Source organism: Hippocampus bargibanti, linkage group LG12 (assembly GCF_051943395.1).
Source record: "Hippocampus bargibanti isolate YZ-2025 linkage group LG12, ASM5194339v1, whole genome shotgun sequence".
Taxonomy (NCBI): Eukaryota; Metazoa; Chordata; class Actinopteri; order Syngnathiformes; family Syngnathidae; genus Hippocampus; species Hippocampus bargibanti.
Window position 1 is genome coordinate 19,094,599 of NC_142745.1, and position 6,158 is coordinate 19,100,756.

The window sequence follows — 6,158 nt, forward strand, 5'->3', positions numbered from 1 at the left end:
AAGGCAAATCAATGGCTGAATCAATGGAAGGCGGGTCAATAACTAGATCGAGAGCTGCGGTAATAAAGGCCAGAATGAGAAGTCAACATGGCCAAACGTCCTTGTGTGGCCATGCGTGGTGGAAACAGAAAAAAAAGTTCATTCCTAAATTATATGGGTCTGGAGTTATCTGAGCATGAAATGGAGGTGGCTGTACAAAATACAATACAATTGGATTGGATTGGAATGATGTACCTTGAGGAAATGAAAGAAAGAAGTAGAAAACAAAATATATCAGCTGCTGTTTCCAGCCACTCTCGCGGCGCCATCTTGAAGTAAAAAAAACTCAATAACAAATAATATGACAACACAAAGACACAGAGAGTCACTCATTTCTATGTACCCGCTTTGTGACATGAAGCAGTTCTAGATGAAAGAGGAAAGGATCAAAGCGTCCTTTTCACCAGTGGATCGGGGACGTCATGGTGGAATGTGCACGTCTACTACAAGCTAAATGTTGAAAGCAAACACGAAGCTGGAGCATCCATTAATGAAAAGAGATTGTCCCACGTAAATCCGCTTCAAATCCAAGCCGCAACAGTTCCACATACGCATCACATACGATACATATTGATTTATATATCGCTTTAACAACAGCTGAAGCGCTAACAAAGCACTAACATGGACAAAAGGGCAACTGCTGGCTGCCCCTTCGTGGAAGGGGAAAACATTGCCAGAGTTCCGATCAGCACTTTATCGGCACCCACGCAAGAAAAAACAAAACCTGAACTAATTCCAGAATGGCGCTCCACGTCATGCTTTTCAATTCACGAATAAATTCAGGAACGGTCTGTGAATGAGTTAATGAATACAATGATACCTTGGCTTACAAACCTAATTGGTTCCAAGAAAGTGTGTGTAAGGCAAAACGTGTGTTTTCCATACATTAATTTCCCATAGGAAACCATTAAAACGACAATAATCCGTTCCCAGGTCCCCATAAAACATAATTTTCAACTAAATAAGCCTTAAAACTACAGACAATATACCTTATTTTATGTATAATAAATGTGCTACAGCACAGGTGTCAAAGTCAAGGCCCGCGGGCCAAATCCGGCCCGCCACATCATTTTATTCGGCCCGCGAAAGCAAATCAAACTTGTTAAATTCCATGATGATTGCTAAAATCTGAGCCAAAATTTCATATTTTTGGATGTCAACCACAATAAAAGTCATTATTCTTGACTTCAGATTTGAAAACGAGTTATTCATTAATTTGCTGTGTGCTCTATATGTAATATTTGAAGGGATTTAAACATTCGAATGGGTTCCCCAAATTCATAACGGCCCTCGAGAGGAAACCATAACTACAATGTGGCCCGCGGCAAAAAATGACTTTGACACCCCTGTGCTACAGTATTGTAATTAAAGAAATAAACTGTACAGTATTATAAAGTCATTTTATTTACCTTTGTGATGGTCGTTGATGGCTTGATGGAATAGATAGCTTTTTGCATAAAGTGTCTCAAGGAGCCCTGGGTTGTACATCTTAGAAGTTGTGACATTGCAACAGATGCAGGCAGACACACTAGAAACTTCATTAATAGCTGGTTCCCTTGCTTGTATGTTCTCTTCAAATTGTACAGATGGCTTGTGCGGGTTATTTGTGGCGCCTGATGGATGGGACATTTTAACCTTGCAGTCTACACTCTGCCTTTGAACAACAACATCAATAAAGTTGAAACGAGTCAAAATTTCACTGTGTTTTCTATCCATTTTCTCACCATTTCACTTTTGTGTGTGTTTTTTTTCACCTGTTTTTTTTTTTTTTTGTTTCAAGCTCCCTTTTGTGTGCGTGTATTTCTGTTTCTGTAATCTCTCCCTCCGCTCCTGCTGCGTGTATCCTGCTGCGTGTCTCGCAACCCCCTCTACCACGGATCTTGACCAATCACATGCGGCTTTAACCGAAGACTGGGGGTGGGGAATATAGGAAAAAAAGCCGGCGGCCATTTCAGGGGCTCCTAGAACCGGCTCGTTCACGAACGACATATCACTCATTGGGGCGCTCGGTGTGTTTCCCGAAAAATAGTTCATATGCCAAGATTATATTCTCGCAAATTTAACGTTCATAAGGCGAAACGTTCGCTAGCTAAAGCGTTTGCAAGCCAAGGTATGACTGTAACTAGTTTTCAAATCAGAAGTCAAGAATAATGACTGTTATTGTGGTTTTCATCCAAAAAAATTACATTTTGATTGGGACTTTACCAAGTAATATGGAATTTTGATTTGCTTTCGCGGGTTGAATAAAACGATATGGTGGGCCACATTTGGCACCCGGGCCTTGACTTTGACACCTGTGGCTTAGGCGATGAATGCAACAGAGTGTCTTTTCCCTCAAACAACTCGTCTTTGCTCAATGTGTTGTCCTGTCCTAGGACACTTTGTACCCGTGTGCAAAAGCGTCTCACTGCATATGCTGATTGTGTCGGGCTCAGGTGCTTCTGTGACTGGACGCTTAGTCATGGCGATTCGTTCCTTCATCATCCGGCAGCATCCCGATCACAGGTAACGGGCTTGTAGATCGGCAGCATCGTAAAGGCATCTTTCGCTCCCACCATCTTAGCTCGCGCGACTCAGACGCACCAAGTGTTCAGACGCCGCAGCTGCTTCTAATGGGCCCTGGCCGTAAACCTCTGTAGAAGGGTCGCTTTGAGAGGTGGGCGCTCCGGAGCAGCTGTAGCTGTCTAAAAATAGCGAGCGTGAAGGCTGCTCCCGGCACGCGCTCAAGTCAACACGCAGTTCGGTGCAGAAAGCTTATCGACAAGAACTCCCACCTGCATCGGGAAGCGGGGGGCCTCGTGGGGGCCGGGGCAACGTCAGCGTATGTTACTGGTCCCACACGGGCAAACAACGACTGGATCTTGACCGCAAAAATCCGACATATTGGCTTTGGTTTCCCTCCCCCCCTGCCCTCTCCCAAAAAATCTCACTCAGCATCACAGAGTGTGGACCACAATCAAAAACCTTGCACACTAAGCTTTTTTTTTAATTTACAGTATCAGGGTTTCCTTTTAGTCATGTGCTCTAAGCAAGTACTGACAGAGATTTGGACGATACATTTTGTACGGGCTGAGGATAAAAATTAAAAGGAATCACGTGATTGGCTGTTTGAAGTGCCAAATTGTGCCGCTGGGCGTCACTGCGGCTCACAAACTGACCAATGTGTCTGTGTGTGTGTGTGTGTGTGTGTGTGTGTGTGTGTGTGTGTGTGTGTGTGTGTGTGTGTGTGTGTGTGTGTGTGTGTGTGTGTGTGTGTGTGTGTGTGTGTGTGTGTGTGCGTGCGTGCGTGTGTTTGTGCGCGTGCGTGCGTGTATGTGCGTGTTTATGCATGTTAAAAGGAGCACGATGGGAACGGGAGAAGGGGACACGGGTGGGGGATAATTTGGAATTTGCATTTCAGTGATTTGGAATTCTTGGACAATGTCGATAACTGCACGAGAGGCCAGTACAACATGACAGTTGTAACTGGCGGGTATATTGTCATTGGTTGCCAAGACAACAAAAATATATAATAATACATATAATTTATTTGGTCTTGTTGTTCTGTAAAAGTGTTGAACGCTTCTATGCGAACCTTTATATGTGTTTTTCTTAAAATCGTCTTCACTACTTTATTAATGTTTTGTCATTATCACTTCCGCGTCATGTGTTTCGATGTACCAGAGTAATTGCTAGAGAGAGAACGACAGTCGCAAGTCTACATCATCACAGTTGATGTATTTTCGGTTTATAAGATGCACACGGTACGTTATTAATTGGCTTATTGTACTTATTGTAATGTTAATTGTTGTTTTTAAATGCTCTTTACTTTTCACAGTGTTCCAAGTGTCCCACAATAAACGTCAGTACGAAGCGTCATCCTTGACGGGGGTCAACAGTTACAACAGTTTTTTGTTCAAATGCTGACAGCGACAGATATGTTTACGTCACACTTTCGTTCCAAACAAAAAATATGTCAGGAACTATCCATGAAGTCGCATTTCTCAACCGTCTTGTTTATAGAAAATTGCAGCACACGGAACTACGTGTACTTGTTTGACTTGGTTCCCCTTTCAAAAAAAATCAACTTTGCCATCAACACTGAGGACTGTTGTTGATATGTTAGTGCAGGATAACCTCTGGTGGCTGAAAGGTGCAAGTGAGGCTTTGTACAAATGGGTTTATTTATTTATTAATACTAAATAAGCCCTCCATCTAGGGAGGGTGATAAAACAACCCAGAGATATTGTGTTTTAATTGACACGTGAAGTGAAATATGCAAAGGACCTCTGTTTACCTGTGAGCATCAACTAATAGGTGCACACTGTTGTTTTGTGGACCCCCTGCCGTTCTCCTAATTACAGTCAGTGGTTGCTTTGCAGCAGCCTATAATAAAATCAACTACAGCACTCTTCCATATTAGTCCCATTGCATTTAGTCAGAGATCAGACCCAGCTCGGCTGTGCCATTTTACATAATGAATGCACAGGCTTTTGATGTGTTGGCCTGCTACTGGAAGGAGATTGTACCTTCCAACTTCCTTCAAAAATGGTTCAACGTGTCAGTCGAATTCAGTCGCAACAGGCGTTATGTTATATATGTATGTGTATATATAGATATCAAAGTCAGCTTTATTGTCAAATATGCTAATATGCATGACATACAGCACAGTTGAAATTACTGTCCTCTCAGAGGGCACTTATAATGACTTTAACAAACATAAACACGAAAACGCAAATTTGCTGGGAGAAAGAAAAGCCGCTGCGTGTTCACGCGCCGCCATCTTGGGAAAAAGAACCAAAATACCAAATAATATGACAACACAAAGACAGATTCCTTCTTCAAGACGTGCTGTACCCTCTTTGTGATGACATGAAGCAGTTCTAGATGAATGAGGAGAGGATCAAAGCATCTTTTTCAGCAGTGGATCAGGGACGTCATGGTGAAATGTGCGTGTCTACTACAAGCTAAATGTTGAAAGCAAACACGCAGCTGTAGCATCCATGAATGAATGAAATGAATGGCAAACTCCCCCCTTTGGCGCGATCACATGGTGGATTGCTGTGCGAGAGTGAGATGCTGGCTGGCTGGCCAAAATTGTTGTACGCGTTGCCGGCCTGCTAGCGCGTTGCGGTGCCAGACGTAGATTTTTTTTTTTTTTTAAATAGGGTCTGGAGGTCGTGGTCATAAGTTGAGCCGGTCGTAAGTCGGATGGTACCTGTATATATATTACACAAAAAAAACTGTTGGTATTTGTTCAGGTACTTATACTACAAATTTGTACATGGACTTCTGCCAAAAAGAAAAGGAACAAAAGAAGTGCAGAAACCCAAATGTTTTTCAATGAATGAACACTTTGTTTGGGATCTGTAGGCTCCGATGACTCTCGCGTTGCCAAAATCCCAACAGACTTCATCGTTTACGGATTGCTAAAATGGGCATACATTGATACGGAATTGTCGCACCTTGGGCGGTGAAACATTCCACCCATCAAGCACAGCAGGATGAAAACTGAACACACTTCTCAATACCTCAGCCAAGGCTCGGATGTGTTTTGATCCTTCGCAGCGGGGCTTTTGGGTTCACGATGGGAAGTCGAAAAACACTGTTCATGCCAAGCTCAGCAGCATTTGCGACCATGCAAAGCCACTTTTTTTGGGGGGCAGGGGGGGGGCAATTTACAAGGACGAATAGAGCATCGCTAATATCGAGCTTGGAACTAAATTCCTCCCCCCTGCTTCTCTTCTGTCTCGAAATATGTGGTTGTCTGACTGTTAGGAATGAACAGATTTTTGAGGAGAAAGAAATCACTAATTTCAGTCAAATTCATGAGTAAATGGGTATTCCTTGATCGGTGACAGAACTTCTCCAAAGAAGCCACCTTGACTAATTTGGTGGAGACACCACACACAAAAAATACATTAATAAAAGTATACGAATAAACAAACAGATAAGTAGATGAATTAATGAATAAATAAATAAATAGGAGCTTCACTGGCTTTTGTTCTCTTTTGTCTCTGTGACGCTTGTCTTCCTTGCATGTTCTAATCTAAAGCACAGGTGTCAAAGCCAAATCCGGCCCGCCACATCATTTTTTTCGGCCTGTAAAAGCAAATTAAACTTGTGAAATTCCATATTTG

The 6,158-nt window shown here is 42.6% G+C and overlaps 1 long non-coding RNA gene across 1 annotated transcript in view; it reads left to right on the forward strand.

The window, feature by feature from the left end:
- LOC148890815 (uncharacterized) overlaps positions 1-6,158 on the forward strand; it is a 42,892-nt gene that overhangs the window by 30,002 nt on the left and 6,732 nt on the right. The gene's annotated exons all lie outside the window — the stretch shown is intronic.